We start from the raw sequence: 26,855 nt of genomic DNA on the forward strand, positions 1-26,855 counted from the left end.
TTTCCTATTATGCAGAATATTTGTTTTATTATAGTACCAATCTAGGAGCTTAAATTACTGTTTGGATACTGAATTGACTATCTGGTTTTGTCTTTAGCTCTAAAGAGTGTATTGAACTACTTTCTACTACATAACTCTAAGTGCCAGAGAAAATGATCACAAGTAAGAATTATAGGGATGTAAATATAGTCTCTCATAAGTTACTCCTTTTTGAAAGCAAAATAAATTGAGAACTATAAACTCCTTGTTAGCAGATGTGAACTGAGAGACTCTGCTAATTTGTTTTACTGCCAAGCTCATAACTATATATATCAAGACTGACAATATTTGTAAGGGCATTTTTTACTTAGATTTTATCAGCAGGAATTAAAAATTCACTTACATAGTAAATTACCTCTTCTTGGATTGATAAAGTAATTTATTCTATAATAGATACTTATCAAAAATAGATCATAAATTACAGATCTTGATGAAAGTCAAATTGTTCTGTCTGATAAACTAAATGGCCATTAAGCCATTTAATTTAGACACTTTAACATACTGAGAACAAATAGTAAATCTTCTATTTATCCAAAATTACTAAATGAACGCCTAGTAAACTTGCTTCCAAGTCCAAGATTTTCAATTACTTGATAATTATTTTGACATTGTAATGCTTATATTCTAGCACTTCTAAATTTTTAACATTAGAGCTGGAACTCTATTTTTTTTTTTTTTTTTAAGGTTGGTTATTTTGAGGATAGCTAGTGGGGTAGGGACAGAGTGAGAATCCCAAGCAGACTCTGCTCAGCACAAAGCCCAATGTGCAGCTCAATCCCATGACTGTGAGATCATGACCTGAGCCCATATCAAGCATTGACAGCTCAGAGCCTGGAGCCTGATTCAGATTCTGTCTCCCTCTCTCTCTGCCCTTCCCCCATTCATACTCTGTCTCTGTATCTCTCAAAAATAAATGTTAAAAAAATTAAAAAACCATAATGGAAGAAAACTTTTCTCAGCCAAAAAATAGTTGAATAAAACAAATATGTCTTCCATATTGGAAGTGCTCTTCATATCTTAGGCAAAATCTAAGTGATTGATTAGTAATATTCAAGGAAAATATTTGAGTTACAAGCTTGAAGACCTCTCACAACTACTAAGAAATGGACAATGGAGTTTTATACTCATTCAGGGGCTCAGAAATTAGTCAAGAAATATTTCTTTTTTTTTTTTTTCAACATTTTTTATTTATTTTTGGGACAGAGAGAGACAGAGCATGAACGGGGGAGGGGCAGAGAGAGAGGGAGACACAGAATCGGAAACAGGCTCCAGGCTCCGAGCCATCAGCCCAGAGCCCGACGCGGGGCTCGAACTCACGGACCGCGAGATCGTGACCTGGCTGAAGTCGGACGCTTAACCGACTGCGCCACCCAGGCGCCCCAGTCAAGAAATATTTCTAAGGAAAGTACAGTAAAACCTTGGATTGTAAATAACTTGTTCAGTGAGTGTTTGCGAGATGAGCAAACATGTCTAATAAATTCTCACCTGATAAATGAGTGGTGTCTTGCAATATGAATAGTATGTGACCTGAATGGTTCTTGAGATTCTCTTTGATATACAAGTGCTTTGGATTACAAGCATGTTTCTGGAACGAATTATGCTTGCAAACCAAGGTTTTACTTACACTAAATTTTTCATTCAAGTTAGAGATAACTCAATTAAGAATCAATGGGGGCACCTGCATGGCTCAGTTGTTTAAGCATCTGACTTTGGCTCAGGTCATACGGTTCATGGGTCCAAGCCCTGCTTTGGGCTCTGAGCTGACAGCTTGGAACCTGGAGTATTGTTCAGATTGTCTCCCCCACTCTCTCTCTCTATGCACCTCCCCTGCTTGTTCTTTCTTTCTCTCTCTCTCAAAAATAAACATGAAAAAAAGAATCAAGATGAGAGAGATCTAAAGTTTGTGATCACAAGTGCCATATTCAGCACATATTTGGTAATAACCATATGGCCCAGTTGAGCATTTCAGAACATAGGTAGCACAGAATTGAATGAATGACTCCATTACCTTTGAGTTAACTGTCAGTGTTGACACACTGTATCACAAGGCTTGGACTGTGCCCTTGGAAATTACATGCCTAACTCTACAAGAAAAAGGAAATCCTAAGGAGCTGAAATAGACTGCTGTGTTCTAGTATAGAAATCAAATCAGCAATAGCCTCCAAAGTGAGCTGAAATCAGTACCTCAGTTTTATCATGAGATTTAGTGGGCATTAGTCTGAATTTGATCTGTCAAAGTAAGTTAGAGGTTCTAAGTGTGCCATCTCCTTTCAGATGATATGCATTACAAAATAGAATCACTTTCAGACATTTGTATACAGACTCTACCTCTACAATATGTGGGCAGTGTAGCAAATATTGAGGTATGAGGTGGGTGTAGGTGACCTCCAGAAGGAACATGTCTTGGACAGAAACATGAACTACTGAATCTCTAAAAGAAATAACTTCTCTCCTGAGAAATGCAGGCATGAGTGAAAAGGCTGGTGAGAAGTCTCAAGATGAAAATAAAATAGGCAGCAGAAGCAACTAGAAAAAATTAAAGCATTTAGGTGGAAGCCAACTAAACTTGAAATTGTTCTGGAAGCTGAGGTAAGACATTATAGGAGCGCCTGGATGGCTCAGTTGGTAAGCATCCAACTCAACTCACTCTCTCTCTCTCTCTCTCTCTCTCTCTCTCTCTCTCTCCTTTCAGCTTATGTGTGCTCTCTCAAAATAAATCTTAAAAAAAAAAACTGTACTAGGAGGAATGTAGTACTGTTTCCCTACCTTGTAAGTACCTCAGGTGGAAACAGTCAACTAATTCATTTTCTCCCCCATGGCCTTCTTTAGAAAATCCCCCTAAGCTAATCCTGCATAAGCCTTGCTCTAATGCCCCTAAGTATGATTCAAAATAAGTGACCGAGAAAATGAAGGATGTAAATAAATCTGTTACTGGTTATAGGTAGATGAGGCAAATTAAGCTATATTACAAAGGGGCAACAGTGCTCACATTTTTGTAGAGCAGAAAAATCAGTTGGGGTGCTGACTGAATTTATTTTCTCAGATTTTGATTCAGAAGGTTTGGAGTAGATTTCAATAAGCGCACTAGTTCTACAAAATGTTTTTAAAACGTTAGCAGGATGTCATAATTCCCTACTTTTAGAATTAGGGCAATTACCTTAATTTATAAAATTATGATTACCTTAAAATGTGGCTGTGATGATCAAATTAACCACTTATGTGACTCTTAGCACAGAACCTAGAACACTGTAAATGTTATAATAAAGTTATACTCAAAATGGGGTGATACTTATTCTGTAATTTTTATTAAAAGGTTCTAGACCTGGATATATAGCACAGTGAATTGTATAAAAGTATTTATTGAAAAAAGACTAGTAAACTAATCACATGCACTCCTGAATACAGGTTTGAACTGGGCAGGTCCACCTATATCTGCCCCAACCCTGCCCCCAACCAAAAAGCTTTATTGTTTCCCTTTGGGAAGGGGCTCCAGGATAGTTCTTTAAAAAAAAGTTGTCTAGCAGCTGCAGGCAGATACTGAAAGAAGCCCTGGAACCAGGGGGATGCCAGGGAGAGCCCCACAATTGCTTTTGGGCTCCAGAAGCTCCTGGAGCTTCTGGGTGCTTGAGGGTGTGCTGTTAGAAGAGATACTTGTTCAGCCCCACTTGGAGGACCAACTATCCTGGGGAGGTTAGTCAGGTACCTTCTTGACAAGTTTCACCTCCCCTAGGAAGTGGTTCTCCAGGAAGTCACAGAGGTGGGGGTCTGCAGGGGAACCTAGAGTATGCAAATCAAAAGAGCCTGGTTCAGGTTCTTCTCCAGGACCATGGCAGCTTCCATGATGTCCAGTGTTTTGCCCCACTGGTTTTGGGATAGCCTCTGCACATCTTGGAAGAGGGTATGACCACAGCATTGATTTTTGCATCTTAGATACGCTTGATACCCTGCAGGTCCTAAAAGAAGTGATCTATACCCTTAAGAGCTGCATGATTGCAGTTGAAATAAGAGCCCAGAAAGGTAGGTGTAAGAGGCCTGTAGATTCATGTTGACCAGGTTGTTGATGGCCTCCATTTAGGTGTAATTCTAACTAATTTGGGAGCTCATCATTGATTAGCAATAAGCTAAGCTCAAAAAGTGGTGCTGGATTGTTCCAGAGGTGGAGGATGGCTGGAAGATGGTTCTTAGGGTTGCGACTAGAAAGGAAGTAGAAGAGTAGCTGGAGGCTAGAAGGAGGGGTGGCCCTGGGTTTGTTGCATAAACAGGCCGTTGAAGCAAGAAATAGATATAGAAGGTATATTGCCTACACATGGATTTTTTTTTTTTAACAATACTGTTAATGTATTTTCCCCTATAATGTTCTTCACATCGTTTCTCTAGCTTGCTTTAAGAATACTGCATATAATAAAACAATATAACATAAAAATGTGGGTTAATTGACTATTACTGGTAACAGTAGGCTATGAATATTTAAGTTTTGGGGGAGTCAGAAGTTACTGAATGTAGATTTTCAACTGCACAGGGGTTGGCACCGCAGGCCCCTGGAAGTTCAAGGGTCAACCATAGTAATGTTAGTAGTTGTCATTAGCCTTTCTAAGTTTTTTAATGTTTGTTTATTTTTGAGAGAGGGAGACCGAGCATGAACGGGGGAGGAGCAGAGAGAGCGGGAGACACAGAATCTGAAACAGGCTCCTGGCTCTGAGCCATCAGCCCAGAGCCTGACGCGGGGCTCGAACTCACGAACCGCAGATCATGACCTGAGCTGAAGCCGTATGTTCAACTGACTGAGCCACCCAGGTGCCCTGCTTCTTTAAGTTTTTTATTTTAATTCCAGTATAATGAATATATAGTGTTATTAGTTTCAGGTGTACAAGTGATTGAACAATCCTATATATCATTACTCATGAGTGTATTCTCAATTCCCTTCACCTATTTCACCTGTCTCCCCACTAACTTCCTCTCTGATGCTTTATTTTAAATGATCACTGTCAAAGTTACTGAATATTTGTTTTTAATCTTTATTTTTGAGAGAGAGAGAGTGCAAGCAGGGGAGGAACAGAGAGAGGGAAGCACAGAATCTGAAGCAGGCTCCAGGCTCCGAGCTGTCAGCACAGAGCCTGATGTGGGCCTCAAGCCCACAAACTGTGAGATCATGACCTGAGCTGAAGTCGACCACTTAACCAACTGAGCTGCCCAGGCGCCCCTCGAAGTCATTTTCTTTTAACAAGAACATTTTTTGACTTGAAGCATACTTCAGAATATATGGCTCTAAAAGACATATATACATATATATGTGTATATGTGTGTGTGTGTGTGTGTGTGTATATATATATATATATATATATATATATATATATATATATATAACATCCCATCTAAGAAAAATAGAATACACACATTTTCTTCAGGTACACAGACAAATCGCCTGGTTAAATCACATAAAAGGAGACATAACAAATATTACAAATTTAGGAAGACTAAAATCATACCACTTATATTTTCCAGCTACAATGGTACATAACTAAAGATCAACAATAGAAGTTGGAAAATCTACAATATAAATATTAAATACTTAATATGTAAATATTAAACACACTACTGCACTGGCAATAGGCCAAATAAGAAACAGCAAATCAAAATATGTATCAAAACAGAAGAAAAACAAAACAGTATTCCAAAACCTGTGGGATAGAACAAAAGCACATGTTAGAGTGAAGTTTATGCTACAAATGCTTGTAGTTACAAAATAAACATTATACTACAAGGAACTAGAAAAAGAAGGAAGCTAAAATTTAGCAGAGGAAGGAAATAACAAAGGAAAATCAGACATAAGTATAATAGAGACCAGAACAAACAGTAACAAAACATCGAAAGTAAGGGCTGTTTTTTTTTTTTTTTTTTTTTTTTTTCAAAACAAAAATTACTGTAAACAATTACATAACAGATCAGATAATTTAGGGGGAAAAATCAGATAATCACTAAAAATGTTACCAAGATTGAATCATGGATCTTGAATTCAAGAAGTAGGAAATCTTAGACCAATAACAGTAACAAAGTTGAATTAGGAATCAAAAATCTCCCAGCACAGAAAAGCCCAAGACCACATGGTTTCATTGGCAAATTTTATCATTTAAAAAAAAAAAATCACAATCTTTATCAAAATCTGACAACATACTGGAGGGAACACATTCAAAATCATTCCATGAGGCCTGTACTACCCTGATACCAATGCAGGATAAAAACAACAAAAGTCTAGTTTGTCCGATATAAGTATTACTACTTATACTTCTTTTGACATTCATTTGCATGATAAATGTTTCTCCACCCCTTTAGTTTCAATCTACTGTCTTTAGGTCTAAAATGAATCTCTTATAGATGAGTTATGTTTTTTGTTCCATTCTGCTACCGTAAGTCTTTGGTGTTTAGGCCATTTGCATTCAGAGTAGTTATATGTACTTTAGTGCCATTTTACTATTTGTTTTGTCATTGTTTCTAGAGATTTGCTGTGATCTTTTGTTGTCTTTGTCACTTTTGGTCTCACCTTTGCACTCAGAGTTCTCTTTAATATTTCTTGCAGGGCTGGTTTAGTGGTAACGAACTCCTTTAGTTTTTGTTTGGAAAACTGTATCTCTCCAATTGTGAATGATAGCTTTGCTGGATAGAGCGTTCTTGACTGCAGATTTTTCCCATGCAGCACTTTGAATATATCATGCTACTTCATCCTGGCTTGCCAAGTTTCTGTTGATAAATCTCCAGCTAGCCTTATGAGCTTTTCTTTGTTACGGACTTCTTTTGTCTTTCTGTTTTTAAGATTATTTCTTTATCGCTTAGATCTTTTTCGCTTAGATCTCTTACCTTGTTCTTTTATTTGAGATGAATTCTTCCATCTTGACATTTTGTCTAAGTCTCTGCCTTCTTCTGTGTGTTACAAAACCCAGTTTTGTCTCCTGCTCCTGAATGTAATGGCCTTATGAAAAAAAGGTCATGTAGTGTCCAGGGCCTGGCACTTCAGGGAGTGTGTCTGGTACGTGCTGCATGTGCTCTGCTGTTGTGTCCTGGATGCTCTATCCTTGGCTGCTATGGGCAGTGTTTAGTCCCTCCCCTGAATGTGGTGTGCTCTGGTCTGCTTGTGAAATGAGACCTGACACCAACTCAACCAGAACTGAAGTCCTTCAGAGCTCCCTGTTTGGGAGACATGGTGTGGGCAGGGATTTGTGCTGGTATTCTGAGGGAGGTGCCCACCATGCGGGGACTGAGGCAAGCTTGACCAAGAAGGGCAGTCCTGTAAGAGCACAGTGGTGTGCGGCTTGGTGTAAGCAAGCCAGGCAGCCAGCATCTGCCCTGAGCTGCCTCCTGTTGGTGGCTCTGTGTTTATGCTGAGGGGTGGGGATAGGAAATGGCACTGTCAGCCTCCTTGTTCTCTGAACACTGCCTCCTAAGGATACTCTCTGAGATGAGCTAATAATCTCCCCTTTCTGCCCCAGGCATTCTTTGAGTACTGTCTCCATACTGTCTACTCCAGGGTTGTTTGCCTGCTTTCTCTTCAGGAGCAAGGCAGTGGCCTCCAGGCTTCATCCCAGCAAGCCCACTGACCTTTAAAACATCAGGCTTTAAACTTTGCTGGTTGCAAGAACTCAGCATATTCAGCCCCTCTTGTTTTCCAAGCCAGTGGCTTTGAGGAATCACTCTCCTTGCGCATCCCTTTATGTGTTCCTCTCTTCCCCCCACCCCATCTCCTACACGTCCGCCCCCCCCCTCCCGTCTTCTCCTGCGCACCCCCCCTCCTCCCTCACACCCCGCCCCGTCTCCTCCCTCGCGCACACACACACCCCCGTCTCCTCCCTCGCGCGCGCGCGCACACACACACACACACACACACACACACACACCCGTCTCCTCCCTCGCGCGCACACACACACACGCCCGTCTCCTCCCTCGCGCACACACACACACACACACACACACACACACACACCCGTCTCCTCCCTCGCGCACACACACACACCCCCGTCTCCTCCCTCGCACACACACACACACACACCCCCGTCTCCTCCCTCGCGCGCGCACACACACACACCCCCGTCTCCTCCCTCGTGCACACACACACACCCCCGTCTCCTCCCTCGTGCACACACACACACCCCCGTCTCCTCCCTCGCGCGCGCACACACCCCCCCCCCCCGTCTCCTCCCTCGCGCGCGCACACACCCCCCCCCCCCCCGTCTCCTTCCTCGCGCGCGCACACACCCCCCCCCGTCTCCTCCCTCGCGCGCGCGCACACACACCCGTCTCCTTCGCGCGCGCACACACACACCCGTTTCCTCCCTCGCGCGCGCGCACACACACACATCCGTCTCCTCCCTCGCGCACACACGCGCACACACACACACACACGCCCCGTCTCCTCCCTCGCGCACACACACACACGCCCCCGTCTCCTCCCTCGCGCGCACACACACACGCCCCCGTCTCCTCCCTCGCGCGCACACACACACGCCCCCGTCTCCTCCCTCGCGCGCATACACACACGCCCCCGTCTCCTCCCTCGCGCGCATACACACACGCCCCCGTCTCCTCCCTTGCGCGTCACCCACACACCTCCGTCTCCTCCCTCGCGCACACACCCCCGTCTCCTCCCTCGCGCGCGCGCACACATGCACACACACACCCGCCTCCTCCCTCGCGCGCGCACACACACACCCGCCTCCTCCCTCGCGCGCGCACATACACACACACCCGTCTCCTCCCTCACACACACCCACACACCCGTCTCCTCCCTCGCGCACACACACACACCCGTCTCCTCCCTCCCACACACACACACACACCCGTCTCCTCCCTCGCGCGCGCACACACACACACCCCCGTCTCCTCCCTCGCGCGCGCACACACACACCCGTCTCCTTCCTCGCGCGCGCACACACGCACCCCCGTCTCCTTCCTCGCGCGCGCACACACGCACCCCCGTCTCCTCTCTCGCGCGCACACACACACACACCCGTCTCCTCCCTCGCGCGCACACACACACACCCGTCTCCTTCCTCGCACACACACACACCCGTCTCCCTTGCACACGCACACACACCCCCGTCTCCTCCCTCGCGCGCACACACACACACACACCCGTCTCCTCCCACACACACACACACCCGTCTCCTCCCTCGCACACACACACCCGTCTCCTCCCTCGCGCACACACACACACACACACACACACCCGTCTCCCTCGCGCACACACACCCGTCTCCTCCCCCCCTCCACACACACACCCGTCTCCTTCCTCGCACACACACACACACACACACACCCGTCTCCCTCGCACACGCACACACACCCCCGTCTCCTCTCTCGCACACGCACACACACCCCCGTCTCCTCCCTCGCACACGCACACACACCCCCGTCTCCTCCCTCGCGCGCGCGCACACACACACACACACACACACACACCCGTCTCCTCCCTCCCCCTTTCCCCTTCTCCATGACCACGGATCCCTCTCCTCTATAGCATCCATGATCCATTTCTTCCCTAAAACATGTCTCCACAATTCCTACCGTCCTCAACGTGGCTTTTTCTCTCCCTTTATCTGTGGAGTTCTGTCAGTCTTCAGGCCTATTTCTAGGGTATTTAGGACGTTTTGATAGCTATATTTGTGTTCATGGGAGGAGACAAACGTAGGGTCCTCCTACTCTGCCATCTTGTTATTCTTTCATTAGCCTTTTTGATCTTCTTCCCCTCCCAACTTTTTATGTATTGTGAATATAGAAGAACATATATTACTTTCATAACAAAAACAAAAACAAAAAAATAAAGGCAGGCAATAACTAAGCTATATTTTTCATATTATTGATCCCTATCTCTGTATCATGAACTTAATTGTGAATACGGTTGATTACTATTCTTAACTTGCAAAGAATGTTTCTGGGTCTTGCAAACTTTAATTTTTTTAACTACTTTGTAGGCTCCAATATAGAGCAAAAATTCACTTTGAAGACAATGAAGTCTGAATTTAAAAGTTTTTTATCCCTTTTTAAGAAGGAAAAAAAAAACAAAACCCTTTAAAAAAAGCTTAATCCATGAGAAAGTACATAAAGGGAGCCCATTCCTCATGGGAGAAATGTGTGCTGTATTGCTTGTGTCGTTTGTATCGCTTGCTACCACGAGAGGTGCAGGTACTTTGAAAGGGATGGGTGGTAAATTATCCAAGACTTAGAAAGTAATAAAAGAAACTATAGTCTGGAAAAAAAAATGTTCTATACATGATTCACAGATTTATTGTAGTCATTTTGGAAGCATTTAAACAGACCAAATGTGTGGAGAAATTATTTCTGATTGCATACTGAAATTTTAAAGGCACTCAGATGGCTAAGGTTTGTGTTCCATGTAGAAACTGACTTTGAATGCTAGGTTTGGGAATTGGATAGGAAAAGGAGGAGATTCACATTTTGAGCAAACTTGATTGGCAGAAAGGCAGGAGAAACTTATAAACAGAGGAGGAAAAAATCTAAGATTAAAGTGAGCATTGGCCTGGGTAGCAGAGTGAAATAGAGATGAAATTGAAAAAGATCTGCCTGAGAATAGAAAGGGCTCACAAAACGTTCGTTATGATTTAGGTAAAGGCTAAGTGGTTATTTTCTAAAACTAAAAGAATCTCATGGCTAAGTGTAGAGCATTGAAGCAAGAGGCAGGCATGGGTATATAATGGTGGGGGAGGGGGGGAGTGTGTAGAAATCACTGAAGACCTTAATTCTGTTTTCAATTTTGATTTGTTCACTAAGAACCTTGGAAGTCACATAGTCTGACTTTCCTGTAAATCTATAAATCTTAGGGTGTTCTATATCGGTATACATAGGGCTTTACATTGGTTTCAGTCATTCATGTCCTGCTTGTCCAGAGACCAAAGGTTGTCTTCTAAATTTGCTGGCAGCAGTGATGGCAGGCTTCTGTAAACAAAGAAAAGTGCACTGCAGTTCCGAATACTTTACTTCTCCTTCCCAATAGAACCCTAGGAAAGGAGATTTGAAATGGAACTTAGAAGTTATCATCCCCATTCACTGAAGTGTCTCCATACCATCTCCAAAATAGCCATCTGACTTCTGCTTGAATTAGGGTCTACTATGTCTATGTTATCAACTCTTTTAACATATAAAAAATAAAAGCAAGGTTAATTGGACATCAAATAGTCTTAGAGAACTTAATAGCTTTCCAAAATTTTTGGGGGGAGGATACTAATATAATATTTAATAAATCATAGTTTTTAAAATCTACATTTTCCATTAAATATTTTTCATAGCTTGGGACGCCTGGGTGGCTCAGTTGGTTGAGTTTCTGACTTCAGCTCAGGTCATGGTCTCAAAGTTCGTGAGTTTGAGCCCCACGTCGGGCTCTGTGCTAACAAACAGCTCAGAGCCCAGAGCTTGCTTTGGATTCTGTGTGTGTCTCTCTCTCCCCCTCCCCTGCTTATGCTCTGCCTCTCTCTGTCTCTGTCTCTCTCTCTCAAAAATAAATAAGTGTTAAAAAAAATTTAAAAAATATTTTTCATAGCTCTTAATTCTCTTATTTAGCAGTGATTCAGCAGTGGGAACTCTGACGTCAAATTCTTTTCATCTCCAGTTGCCACTCTAGGCATGCCCCACTCTGATCCCTTTGTCACTTGCTGCCAGAATAGTTTTTCTTAAAACTCTTCCTAAATGTCTCTTGCTAACAGTTATTCAGTGATTCTTCATTAGGTTCAAAATAAAAGATCAAACTCCTAGTCATGGTTTATAATGATATCCCATAATCTGGGTATTTGTGTCTGGATACTGCAGTTATCTATTGCTGCAAGAACGCTGCAAGAACAAGCCAAAATTCAGTGACTTAAAACAACAAATATTTATTTTCTACCAGGTCAGCAGGGGGTGTTTGTTGATCTTGCTCAGGCCTAGCTCACCTCACCTAGATCTTGTGCATCTGTGGTTAGCTGGCAGGTGCCCAGTGGCTGGCTCTTGGCTGGTGTGACAAAGTGATCAGGTCACTAGTCTTCTTATCCAAAAGGTCAGTCAGAGCTTGTTTTCTGGCTGTTGAGCAAAATTCCAGAAGAGGAAGTAGAAACTGAGAGGCTTTCTGACACTTAGGCTTAGTCTTGGCAAATTGCTACTTCTTTTGGCTTACACTAGCCAAAGTAAGTCACAATGTTAGCCCAGTTACAAGGAATAGACTTTCAGTGTAAGGCATTAGAAATACACCTAGCAAAATATGTGGATACAATGGGGAGGGGCAAAAACTGGAGAGTTTTTGGCTCTAGTCCACTACTCTTACTTATCTCTCCATCTTTGATATTTGCTAAACCCCAACTTACTCATTATGCCCAGCAATAGTGAACTTTGGGTAGTTCTTTAAAAATGGTATGTCATTGCTTCCTTTGATTGTTGCACCCAATATTCCCTTTGCCTGGAATTACCTTCTGTATTTGACTGACTTCTATACTTCCACAAAAAAACCAAAACAATGATAAAGTTTTAAGTACCCACTATGTACTGGGCATCTATCTAATGTTTTTACTTGTAACTAATTCAATTTCCATTTTGAGATAAATGATATTTTTTATTTTATAGATAAGAAAACTGAGGATAGCAGGGTTCTGTAACTTATCCAAAGATACTGCTAGTTTATATGGTGAAGTCAGAATTTGACTGAGTTCTGAGTTCCCAGAACCTAGCACCATCTGGCACAGAGTCAGGTTCTTTGGCTTATATTTCTTGAATAAATGAATTGGGTTTCTTAGCCTTGGCACTATGGACATTTTTGATCTGATAATTCTTTGTGGGAGCTGTCTTGTGCATTATAGGATGTTCACCAACATTTCTGGCCTCTACTCAATGGTTGCAAGTAGCACTCTCCCAGTAATAACAATCAAAAATATCTTCAGACATTGCCAGATGTCCCCCAGGGAGTAGGGAACAAAATCACCCCTGTTTGAGAACCACTGAAATAAATGAAGGACCTAGAGTAATTGTTTTTAACATTGTCTAAATAGTAAAATAACCTTGGGAAACTTAAGTCTTCAATCTCCTAGGTTAATCAGTTAGGATTTCTGGGCATAGGGCCTAGACTGCAGTATTTTTTGAGTTCTCCAGATGATTCCAATGTGCAGCCATTTGAGATCTTGTCTAGAGGCTTATACTCTTAAAAAGTAAATGTCTTACTAATTCTTCACCTGTGAAACCTTTCCTCAGCTTTGTTGGAGCTGGAAGTCAAATCTTTGTATTATAAAATTGGGGACTATTTTTGATATTTCATTGAATTTTTCTAGGAGACTAACATAGTGCTTTATATAGTTGGATTTTTTTTTGTACATTTCAGGTGAGATTGAATTAGATAAAAGGCAAATCAAAGTTAGCCATCCCCAAAGCCAAGGGAAAGAGGGGGCATAATAGACTGAAGGGCATTTTTGTCTGTGGCAATTATTTGACTAATAATGCTTACTCAAATTTCTGAGTTGATATTCACCAAACTAACAAAGTGTGTTGTGCACAACACCTCTGTCCCCACATGCTGTTTGCATGGTACATGGTGTGACAATGTTGCTGTTGCCTGATTTTTGCATTTCTCAGCATTCCAAATGTTTCTCTTAGGTTGAAAGGGATCTTTGTTACAGATAACACTTCAAAAGTAGTCTCAAATGCATTCAGACAGAGAAGTGTGTACATAGGCCACATTATATTTCTCTGTGCCTCAGCATAATTTAAGTCTTATTCATGTTACTAAAAGTCCTTTGTTCCAAAGCATCATTTCAAGTATATTTATTGGTAAATTTGTATTATGAACTGAATAATTACATCCTGGGAGTTGGGGTTCTATAGTTCCTTATACAATGGAATATTGATTAGTACCATATTATAAAATCGCTTCCAAGGAAGCCATAATGTATAAAAAATAGAATTCCTGGAAGAAATTTATGATCATCTGAATTTATTACAATGACTCCATGACTATCAGTCTTAAAAGGAACATAAAGTGTAGTAAACTGAAATCAGTCTTTTTTATGGAGTACCAGAAAATCATACAGTTGCAAGTGTTGACCATCCACAACATATAAAAAGGCAACAGATTTTTTAAAAAACCACCAAGATATGCTTATTATTTTAGGCCCAAATGCTACTTTAAACTTGGTTTAATTAATAATCTCAATGCTTTATTGGATAAAATATTTTTTAGAAGTACTAAAATACTATGCTACTACCTAGATATAATAAAGCTGGTTTTTAGAATTAATTGTGTCTCAGTGAATGGTTTTAAGGTCTTGCTTATGTTAAAAGGCACCTTGGACTTTTGTTCTTCGATAAACTGTATTTTTGACTTTAACTCTATAAGAGTGCCATTACCCTCACTGTAGACTTTTAAATTTGATGTTTTCATCAGAAAAATACATCAGTAATCCTGGTGTTCAGTAAAGTTGAGGTGAGTTTTTTACTATAAATGACTTTGCCATAATTAGGCCACATAAATACAGATTTCATTCAGTAGTAAATGTCTAGATTCCCTGCTTGTATTTGATAACTCTATTGATCTAGGATTGTTTTCTTGGGAAATATACTACAGTCCCAATTTTCACTGAAATCTATCAGAAAAGAAAAATTATCTTCATTAATTTTATATCTTTTATATTAATAAAGGTAAACATATTCCAGCAAATCAGATCTTTGTTAGGCTTGTGTGACATTTATGGGCAGTGTGGCTCTTTAGTCTGAAGACCACTTTTAATCTGAAACTGATGAGATTGAGATGATCAGAAATAGAGCTTTTTCAAACAGGGACAATTAGAGTACAATCACCTGATTCAGATATAGGTCTGTAGAATGATTGGAAATTAGTGCCCATAAATCAACCTATGGCAGAAAAATGATTTAATCAGTGGGCAGATGGCTAGTTCTCAAGCTTTGGATGCCCACTGGCCAGTCACTTCCAGTCACTTCTGGAATCCTTTTAGCACTCAGTTGGAAAGATTAACCAACTTCAACTATAAGACAAGCTTTTCTTTTGAACAAAATGTTCTGCTTTAGAAATGATAGTTATACTTAATTGCAAGGTGGCAAGTCAAGCTCTAAAACAATTGATAACCACCAAAATACAGAAATAAAACTGCTCTACTCTTAATTGTTAGCACTTTCCTCATGTCATTTTGGCCATCCTTTACTGATGACAGCCTTTCTATAGAGCACAAATTGGTCCATAATGAGCCGCAGAAAACATTCCATCACCACATCTCAAGCACTTTAGCAAATATTTAACTTTTTTTTTTTTTTACATGGAATGAATTATTATTTAAACGAATAAGTGTGTGTGTGGAAGCGTGCATGCGTGCAGACATTTTTAGGAGAATTTTTTTTTAATGCTTCCAGTAAGAGTTCAGAATTAACCATCTTACATATCTTATAAACAGGAAAACCACAGTAGATGAGCCATCCTTGGGGTATCACACTACTCATCTTTCTTCATAAGCTTTAACAAAGATGTAAATAATTTATTTCTACTTAACAAAAGGACAGAAAAGGTTAAGATAGAAATATTCATAGAAGGATCCAAATCTGCACTTTATTTCTGCCACAGAGTAGAACATTAAAAATACTCCCACACCTGCACAAATTGTCTGTATCATCAGCCTGCCTTTCCATTTTTGAACAATCACTGAATAATCGGACATGTCCAGACTTGCTCTTTCCATGTAGACTTGCTCTCAAATTGATTTTTAAATTGCTTTAAGAGATCTGGTAATATTTTGAAGATGTCAAGATTTGGATTAAAATGTTAAAATAAGTTGGCTTCAAATTCTTTATCCAACAGAACATATGAATAGGGTAATAAACAATTGGGATACAGTGAGAATCCCGAGTTCATTAGTCATCTTCATGAATTGCTAAAAGACTACGTTTTCACAGTGCAACTGGCTGCTGCAAGAAGGAAAAGCGCCAAGAAACAAGACCTTTTTTAAGCCTTATACTCTCAGGAAATATGCAGATAACCTGGCTGAAATAATGATTAGTTTATTATGTGAATAGAATGCACTCGAGGGGATTCTTCCATTTTGCAGTATCTTTGATAACTCCAAATATCAAATTTCTAAGAAGATACCTTTTTCAAAAGATATTTTCCCCATGAGCAAGGGGCACAGAAAAATAAAAGGTTTATAATTATCTACTATACCTATTATATTACAGAAGAATATATCTTCAGACAATTGTTTTTAGCTATATTTATCTTCGAAGATTTAATGAACCTATTGATGTTTACAAAATCTGTCTTAAAATTTGCCCTCTGGACTGTTGACTCATTGTTTATAGTCTTTTGTTACCATCTCTGAGATTGGGACAGAACAGGAATATAATGTGGTGGGCCATTTCTCTGATTATTAGTAGCTCTGCTGTGTCTGGATGAAATTATCCATTCCACCATTGCCAACTATATATTAAATGTTTAATTCTCACAAGGCATCATGCTAGGTGGTATATATCTGTTCTCTATGGTCCTTAAAAGGATCCCTGCAAAATAGGTACTGGTATACTCTTTTTTTTCCTCTCCAGAAAAAATAAATGAACATTATGAAGTTGGTATAATTTTCTCAATGCTCACTGCTAGTAAGTGGCAAATCCAAGTCTATTCTAAAGTCCCTACTTTTCCAGTATGGCACTTAATGTCTTTGAGTGTACTTGGAGGTGACTATACCATGGAGTTGACTCTGCCATCGAATTTAGTCATTGGAATTATATTGGACTATGAAGGGGAACAGATGACAAAAAGCCTTTGGAATCAAATGATGGGTTAAATCTCAAAACCTTATTTGACCTCACTGATCTTCAATTTTCTAGTGGAAATATAATACCTAGTGGAAACTTTACAGGACTGTTGAAATAAAAGATAATAATTATAGCACTTGACAAATTTGGTTTGCTATGAGAAAGAAATTTGGAAATGTTGAGCAGTTTAATAGTTCTTTAGGGATTTCCTTTCACTCCTTTTCTCTTTCCATAAGCTGTTTAACCATATATATTAAGCACCTATATAATTTTTGAAAAATTTATTTAAAAATTTTTTAAAACGTTTTTATTTTTGAGAGAGAGAAAGAGACAGAGTGCAAGTGGGGAAGGGGCAGAGAGAGAAGGAGACACAAAATCTGAAGCAGGCTCCAGGCTCTGAGCTTTCTGCACAGAATCCCATGCGGGGCTCAAACTCAGATTGCAAGATCATGACCTGAGCCAAAGTTGGACGCTTAACATACTGAGCCACCTAGGTGCCCCCTATACTGATACTTTTCTAGGTGTAGAGAATATATGGATGAATAATAAACCTTGAAGCTTTTGCTCCAAAGTGAGTAAGTGCCCTGAAGAAACTTGGTGTTTTGGAGGCTCGAGATGCAAATATTTATAATGTAAAGTAGAAATTGCATGGGTTTTATGTGAACTTAGAGTATACATATGACCCAGTGTGGTCAGGGAAAGTTTACTAGATTAAATCATGCTTGAGCCGAATCTTAAAGAATGAACATTTTTAGAAATGAGCCAGGAATGGAGAAATGAGAGGAATACTAGGCAGAAGGAAAAATTAGAGCATAAGACATGGAGGTGCAAAACAACATTTAATGTCTCTGGATCATGAAGACTGGAGACCATGCTGGAGACAAGGCAGAAGTCCTAGGCTGTGGGGATCTTATATACCCTGGTAAGAATGTGCGTGAATATTTCTCTGGCAAACCTATGTGTTGGGTGGATTCGGGGGGAATAAAATGAGTAAAGGAGTTAGAATTTGTTGCAGTAGAGAATGAAAATTTGAACAGGATTAATTGGAGTTGGGGTGGAGAAGAGAAGATGGATTTGGGAAATGCTTAAAAAGAAAATTTATGAATTTGGGAGGTAGGAGAGGAATTAAATGGTTAATGGTTCCTAATTAGGGTAAACTGGAAAGATGGCAGGACCACAAGGTAAAAGAAAATAAGAAATGTGAAGACAAGGGAGATGCATCATTCCATGTCCCTTTAAGAGTACCTGTTACAAGGTACATAGTGACTGACGGCTCCAACTATGTAGCACCTTTTGGATTGGCTGTGCAAAGAATAACTAAGCCCCTACTAACCAATGCCTGGTGACTATGGTTGTGTTGGAGCCGGGCCCTTCCTGCCTGTGTGGGACTTTTCTACCAGTAATTTTTGCTCGAGGAATTGACTTTTGCCTGGTTAAGACTCTCAGAACTGCACTGCAGTGTGTGGCTTTTTTCTGTTTGATTTTTTCTCCATCCTTTCCTTTCACATTTTCAGACCTACACTGTGGTCTGAAGGGTCTTCTGCCTACTCTGGGCCCATCTTTTCTTAACAGGGGTTTCCAGTAAAGCTCTTGCATCTCTCTAATCCCTATGTAGCATCTGCTTCTTGGAGAACCCAAACTAATATTAAGGAGCATTTAGATATGGGCAGGGTGAAAGTGATGAGATCAGGCACAGAAAGTGTTTGATATGACAGAGAAATGATGAATATATTGAACAGCTGGCTAAACAAGTTAGAAAAAGAGACATAAAACAGGCTTGACATGTAGGTTTGAGAGGCTTCAGCATATGGTATGTAGTCAAAACTGTAGATGAAATCACACAGAATAGGAAACATGAAACCATAGAAATTTCTATATTCATGCAATTTCAGACGCATTAGAGCATACCAATCAGCCTGTGGCCTTCACTTTGAGAAGACTACTGTATTCCCTTCTATTTGTGCCCTCTTTTTCTGGCTGGATGTGTTACCTCATGCCACTCAGCTTTTATGAGCACTTTGCACACTTAAGGCTCTTCACTGTCAGGATTAGTACCCATTCCTATGTTGGTTGTGCCTTACACCTCCATCTTTTCCAGAAGAGTGATGACTCTTAGTAATCCTCTTGAGGTCACAGCTCAAGAGCTCAAGTTCCAGGCCATTTGAGGTCTGATGCTCTTACCCTCACAGACCGTTGAAGACTCAATTCAGTGCCCTAGGGTAGCAAATTTCTACTGTAAAATTTCTGATTTTGTTTCCTACTTCTTATTCTGTATATTTTTAGAAGTTCTTACCATGTCCGGTAAAAAGCAAAGTTAGAAATTCTGGTTTTTTTCACTTTTGGTAATTACAGTAGTTTTATAATCAGTCTTTTCTGGAAGGGAAATTGCTCTAGCTTTAGAGTGCTAAGCTCTACTCTGAAGTTCCAGCTTCTCTTACCTGGGGAGGCTTTCATTTTTCCTTCATCCAGGTGACACTGCTTTGTGGCTTTCCATGTTTTCAGAAGGTTCTGGCATGCCTGAGTTTCAGCTCATCAAGCAGCAGTAAAGGTGAAATGAGTCTTGTAGTCTTGTGGTGGCATTATAGGCATTCAGAAAAACATAGGTCTGGATCCACTTGTCTATGGAACTGGCCTCATGGTTTTGGCATATTTTACAGCATGACTGAAGAGTGGATAAGGGTAGCAGTGAAAGGGTGGAATAGAAAGATGCAGTGTCCTTCTCTATGAACTTGTACAACTTCCTTTCAAACGTTCACCTTGAACAAAATAGATTCTGGCATGGAATAAACAAAGTAAAGATAACATTCCTACAATACTCTTGATGTGGCTGCCTATAAGTGGGTGAGGGTTGGGCACTGCTGAATAATTACTTAGTCCCTCATGAGATATTACAAATGTATATTTGGTGCCCAGAGTCAGGAGTAACCTACATACCAGTTCCAGAGGTCTAAGGCTCACCACTCTTTCCAGGTGAACTGATTTAACTGGCAATAGATTCAGTTGTACACATCTGGCCCCAATCTCCATTTCATCTGAGGCCAGTAGAATCTGTCCTATACATTTCTTAGGTCAAAATCACCATGTGCAGTTGTCCCAGTTGAAGTGCTTCCAAACTTGCAGAATTTTATGAACTCTCCCTCATATCTAATTTTCATGGAACATGGATGAGAGCTCTTTATTTCTCACAAAGACATCTAGCAGTGTTTTAAATACAATGGGAGCACCCATACCACAATGCTTTTGAGAATGGTAATTAATAGAACTACCACATTTCTGTCAAGAATTAGCTGGGTAATAGGTAGCCAGTGAAAGATTTAAGAAAGAGGTGAGAAGATGAGAGGGAGCAGGATGAAGTGGAGGAAGTAGAAGACTTAGAATTATACTGAATGAGGATCAGCTGAGGTAGTTTGAAGAAACTGAAGTTTTAAACTGTGATAAAGATGTGGAAACCAGTCTGAGGTGAACCACTGACATTCAGTCATCACTAATGGTGTGACACAGGCTGCCTCAGGTCAACACAGTTTTAAAACAAGAAGATATTTTGCAAATTTCGGTGAAAATATAGGACTATAAATTTTTAATGTATCTATATACATAAGTAAAGGTCGTAATAAATAGTGTTATTTATGGAGCTGATAAATAGTAATTAGAAACCCCCCTAGGCCAAAATCCAACAAAATTTGGGGATAATTTTACCTGTGCTGAGAGTTAGGTTTTAAGCTTAATTGTTTATTTAGCTGATGGTTACCATTCTTAGGTCTCCAGTTAGTACATTAGAATACTCTGTCCAGGGGTGCCTGGGTGGCTCAGTCGGTTAAGCGTCCGACTTCGGCTCAGGTCATGATCTCACAGTCCATGAGGTCGAGCCCCACGTTCGGCTCTGGGCTGACGGCTCAGAGCCTGGAGCCTGCTTCCGATTCTGTGTCTCCCTCTCTCTCTGACCCTCCCCCATTCATGCTCGGCCTCTCTGTCTCAAAAATAAATAAACATTAAAAAAAATACTCTTTCCACATGAGAAATTGCTGTTGTATTTGTTTCCATTTAACTTCTTTCTTCTCCTTTCCTGCTTTCTCTGAAGATAATGGCTAGGTTTCTAAATAGCCTACTGATGAAATATTATTAATCAATGGAAATAGTTAAATAGAACTTCAGGTTAGGAAAAGAAATGTTAGCATATGCATAATCTAATTTGCTCACTGGTCATTAGATAATCAACTTTACATTATATACTAGAAGTATATAATTATTTTTGAATTATCTAAATGTTCACCTACTTTCCGATTTTTTTTTTTCCTGTGGGAACGAGGCTCTATGACTCATAATTAAATCACCTTCTTTCAACCTGGATTAGTTTAATCATCTCTTTGTCCCAAATCACCTTTCGGTAAATTAAGCTAATAGAAAATAACTTAGAGAATTAAAAGAATGTGAATTTAAGCATGAGAGGCAAAAGGATTAAACACACCTGTTCTGATTGTCCTTTTTAAATACTTTTCTGTAATTGTAATAGCTTTGGTATAAGCAACTGTTGAAGCTATGAACCACAGAGTATGGAAAATGGGGCAACATTTGAATTCTCTGGAATATAGCTATGACCTTGGGTTTAAACCTTTGAGTATTGTTTTCTCCATGAAACGAAATGAGTTATCAGCTTAGGGTTGAGTATGTATCTCTCTTACAACTGTTCGAAATCATCTTTTATATATCCACTTCTGGAGTCATAGCTGGAAGACAAGCTCTTCAGACATAGATAATGAAGCTCTACTTTCCAAGGGGGTAACATGGGGATTTCACATATATGACCCTGGGATTTGCTGAAGTAATCTTGTTGATAAGGTTTTTTTTTTTTTTCCATGCCTGCAAGCTAGTTATTTCTCAAGTAGCTAGTAATTTATCTTGTTAAACTCTACAGCCAGGTGTGATTTTTCTGCATGGATAACATAAATCTAGATACTACTACTTCCTATCAATACAAACTCATTGAAAACTTGGGAAAAGGATTCTGATAAACATTCCCTAAAATTATATGAAACACGGTGGTATGTATTCATATGTATGTGTTTGTTTTGTGTATTTTTAAAGGGAATGTCTATAGCCTTCCTCTGATATTTAGATTTCATCATCATCCCAGATATTTAGAATTGCTACTGTAGAATATAAGAAATACAATTGACCCTTGAATGATGGGGGGGGGGGTGGTTGGCTGTGGCACTGACCTCCTGCACAGTTGAAAATCCATGTATAATTTTTGACCCCTCACCTCCCAAATTGAATAACTGAGTATTGATTGGAAGCCTTACTGATAACAGTTTATTAATATGTATTTTGTGGACTTTTATGCATTATTTGCTGTATTCTTAAAATAAGCTAGAGAAAAAGTGTTGAGAAAATACATTCACAGTACTTTTCTGTATTTATAAAAAGTGTATAAACGGACACATACAATTCAAACCTGTGTTCAAAGGTCAACTGTATTAAGGGAAAGAATGAAAACCGTGAAAAAATACAGTGAAAATTAGTTCTTTAATCAGTAGTACTATTGGTGAATTCCAGTGTTTAAGCTGAGTTTTATTTTATTTTATTCTAAATTTGTTTCCATTCATATGTGTTACATTGGATGGCATCTTACAATTCTGTTACATAACGTTCCAAAACAAATAATTATACTCAAGGTTGCTGTGTAAAGGATATCAATTTTACATATTCAAGTTGAATAAATAGCATTTTGTTGAAATTCTGGGGGAAAACCAATAGCAGGAAATTGCAGAATTGAACACTGCTTTTCTCCTGCAAATAAAGAATGTAAATTATTTAATCAGACTGGTTCTAAAAACCATGTAAATTCTGTAAGTGAGTAAAATATTGACTTACAGTTTTTAATTATACAGGATTAGATACTTGGGTAGAAGTTTGAGAATATTGTCTTAATCTAATAAAATATGGTCTTTGGAATCTATTAGTCTAAAATTCCAGCTTCAGTATTTATTGATAATGTTACCCTTAGCCAAATAACATATATTCTCTTTCCACCATAAATGAGGCAATGAACACAAAGTCTCTGTTTAGTTCGTGGTAAATGAAAATGCCTCAGGGTGCCTAAGTAGCTCAATTGGTTAAGCTGCCAACTCCTGATTTCAGTTGAGAATTGTACCAAGTCATGATCTCATGTCTGAGTTTGAGCCTGCATTGGGCTCCATGCTGAGAGTGCAAGGTGTGCTTAGGATTCTCTCTCTGCCCCTGCCCTGCTCATGCACACTCATTCGCTCTCTCGAAATAAATAAATTTTAAAAAGAAAAAAAATAGTTCCTCATAAGAAGCAGTAGGAGCAGTAGTCCTTCTGGGGCCAGGGGGAGATGGGGTACACAGAGAGTCTAAATGTATCCAGAGAGAGGTTTTTGAGGGAAGTTAGAAATAGGCTGAGGAGGGTTAGCCATGCAGAAGTAGGGTTCAGGCTTTATTTAGTCTAGTAAATTAACAGACACTATCCCAAGAATAAGTCCTGTTTAAAGGTAGTTATATCACGGTTTCTGTATTTGATATCATTATAGGCCTGAATAAAGAACGTAGGCTAAAATACTGAAATGACAGAAATGGTGGCAGTTGATTATTTGAATTTAAGTTAAAGACAAATTACTGGTTAACAGCTATGAAAAGATCCAAGGTATGGCAGAGAATCTCCTAGAACTAAGATTGTGAGATATGTCAAGTATAAAACCTTGAAGATAATACAATTGATAATCCACACAGGCACAGATTTTATGAGACCGGTCAAAGTTGCCAGTGTTGTGTAATGAATGTTATGTTGACTGTACTGTGTCTAAACTGTTGTTTTATGTGTGGGAAAATTTCACCTATAAAATCTTTATGCTTGTGCACCAGGGAATAGTGGTGTTTATGTGCTCTATTTGGTTATGTTTGGTTGTGCATGTTGAAGAAGTAGCTTTATTTTAAAGGTAATTATAATTCGATAATACCTCAAAAGATGGGATCTTTTCGTTTTCCCCATTTTTGTGTCCAAGTATAGAGAGACCCCAGTTAAATATTTGGGTCCATCTAATGTAGCTTCTGGGGAGCTATTGTTAATTACAGCAAATGTATGTTTAGTGTTTTTTATGTGTAGGCACTAAGAGCTGTCTGTATATATTTAGTAGAATTCTTGTTGATAGTCCTAGAAGACAGGAACTACCATTATCTCTATACCACAAATGAGAAAATTGGCTCTTAAAAGTAATTGTTTTGCTTAAGATCACATAGTGAGTAGTAAAGCCAGAATTCAAACCACCTGTGATTCCAGAAATCATATGCTACAACATATTAACCAGCATTTCAGGAGGGAAGGTGAGGTGAACCATAGACTATAATACCTGTTATCAGTAATTAAATAAAATAAATAAACAAATAATTTTATTTATTTATCACCTCACCTGTGTGCCCTGGAGCCACTTGTAGGATAATTTTTCCGAAAGTTGAGAGAATACTGTCTCATTCTTGTGTTCGTAATATGCCATGTGCTTTACCTCCAAACTCTTGAATATTTATAAGCACATCAGTGTACGTTCACTCACAGAAATAGGATTCATTCACTGGTAGAGCCAGGCAATGCTCTAGGCACTTGGGATTTATTTATCCCTGAACAAAACACACAAAACAAAGATTCTTTAATTTCTTAGAGTAATTTTGTGGGTTTCAACATAAAGGAAACTGAAAGCACATAAGAAAAAGTAAGAACTTCTAACAATTAAACAAAAACTGGGTACCTGGTTAGTGGGGCTTAAGTTAGCTCATTAAAAAAAAATTGAGTGTTGTTGACACAGAGTCAATTTCTTAAACATCAAGTTGTCTGAAGTCAAATATGGCTGGAGTAGAATTTTTTTGGTCTTACAGATTAGACTAATTCTCATTCCTTCACTTTCAACGTTTATTGATTTTTGAGACAGAGAGAGACAGAGCATGAATGGGGGAGGGTCACAGAGAGAGGGAGACACAGAATCTGAAACAGGCTCCAGGCTCTGAGCTGTCAGCACAGAGCCCGATGCGGGGCTCGAACCCACAGACCGTGAGATCATAACCTGAGCCGAAGTCGGACACTCAACCGACCAGCCACCCAGGCGCGCCCCTCTCATTCCTTCATTTTCATATGGGTTTATAAGGGAAACTGTTTTCTTCTTTCTTAAAATATGTAGTCTCTATCTTTCCCATATTCTGACATGTTGTCTTTTGGCAGAAATCAGAGAAATAATATTGTTGGTTTCAAGATGTCAAGTAAAGCTTTCATCCACCTGGACACTGTTCTTTGTTCATGCATGAGTGCTAGATGCTACAAGATACTGGAAGCAAGAAGGCAAGCAGGTCTTCCAAGGCCTGAATGTCATGGAAGAAGGGTATGGTTTCTTAGTATTCTTTCTCATGGTAATATCCCTCCTATTTGCCATAGTATGAGTTTTGTTGTTGATGAGAATGGAGGATTAAAACATGAAGAGGATTATGAACCTTTTTAATGGGAGGTCTTGTTTCTCCAATGTAGCCAAGATGTACAGCTTTTATAGATGTTTAGAGTCTTCTATAATTTCATAGGAATGTACAGGATACACATTAGTACAGTTGCCTAAATGTAGGCAAAGCAAAATGGTTCTGTCTTTACTAGGGTCTCTAGAACTCCCAAAGGTTTCAGCCTAAAAAGGAAGGTGACTATACAATGACATGTTGAAGGGCAATAATCTTTCATGAGTTTGGGGAGGACAAAAACAAATAATCAAGCTTGAATAACTTGATATTTCTTTCTGTGGAGCTCCAGTCTGGAAACTTTTCTGGCGATACACCTGAACTTTTGAAGAATTACTATGCATTTATAAAATGCCTCCTTCTGCTTTAAGCTCTTAAATGTTTGGTTATGAGCACAGTTAAAGCCCATGACTATATTTGGTATCATTAGGAACCTGGAATAGTGAGTAATTTCTGTTTTCTTTTTAATGAAATCTTTGCCTTGATGAGGCTGTATGAGCTGAGGTTTTAAATTCAAAAGAATTTTAACATGGAAGTCTGGAAGCTAAGGGAAAATACAAGAAAGTAAGCTGTTGGGATATTAGAAAAGGTAGAAGAAAAGTTTTAGGATAGAAAACTATCGAGTTTGCAATGAGTAAGATATTAACTGATGTAGGTTTATATTCTATTAAACTTCACTGTGTACTAAAATGCTGTCACAATTTTAGAAACATTACTTAACACACTCAGCACTTACTATTAGGTAGTATAGTGTGCACTCGATACATATTAACTTGTTGACTTTAATCCTTATAAGTCTGAGTTAGGTACTATTACTGTCTTCAGTTTATAGTTGGGGAAACTGAGGCACAGAAGTGCGGTACCTTTGTCATTGTCATAGATATAATGAGTAGTTGCTATGTATGGTCTGAAAATTTGTGTCCTCTCCCCTCTTGGTTTTCCCCCTCCCAAAAAATGTTGTATGTTGAAATCCTAACCACCTAAGCTGATGGTATTAGTAGGTGGGGACTTCGGGAGATGATTAAGTAATGAGGGTGGAGTCCTCATTCCTGGGATTAGTGCTTTTATAAAGGAGACACCACAGAACTTCCTTGCCCCTTTTGTCATGTAGGGATACAAGGAGAATTCGGTAGCCTGGAAGAGGGCTCTTACCTGACCGTGCTGGCCCACTCATTATGACTTTCAGCCATGAAAATCATTTTTTTCTCAATTGTGAGAAATAAATTTATGTTGCTTATAAGTCACTGGCTGGCATTTTGTGGTAGTGGTCTATAAATACTCGAACTAAGTTGTGTAGTCAAAACTTGAATCCAGGCAGCCTTGCTCCAGAGTTCACAATCTTAACTACTAAGCTATACCCTCTCTCTCAATAAGTAAACCATTTCTATTTGTATATTAAATGTTATTAATAGGTTATGTCAATGTCTACACTGTTGTACAGTGTACATGTGTACATTGTCACATTGTAAAATGCTGTTTTGTATTTTTCGGTAAAATCCAGGAAAAGCTGGCAGGTTATTTATTTGTGTTTAGGTTTAGAG

At 39.5% G+C, this 26,855-nt stretch overlaps 1 pseudogene; it reads right to left on the reverse strand.

Annotated features, from left to right (window-relative positions):
• Nucleotides 1-3,422: 3,422 nt before the first annotated feature.
• On the reverse strand, nt 3,423-4,143 carry LOC131517974 (ferritin light chain-like; annotated as a pseudogene).
• Between the last annotated feature and the right edge of the window lie 22,712 nt (nt 4,144-26,855).

This window comes from Neofelis nebulosa, chromosome 7 (assembly GCF_028018385.1).
Source record: "Neofelis nebulosa isolate mNeoNeb1 chromosome 7, mNeoNeb1.pri, whole genome shotgun sequence".
Taxonomy (NCBI): Eukaryota; Metazoa; Chordata; class Mammalia; order Carnivora; family Felidae; genus Neofelis; species Neofelis nebulosa.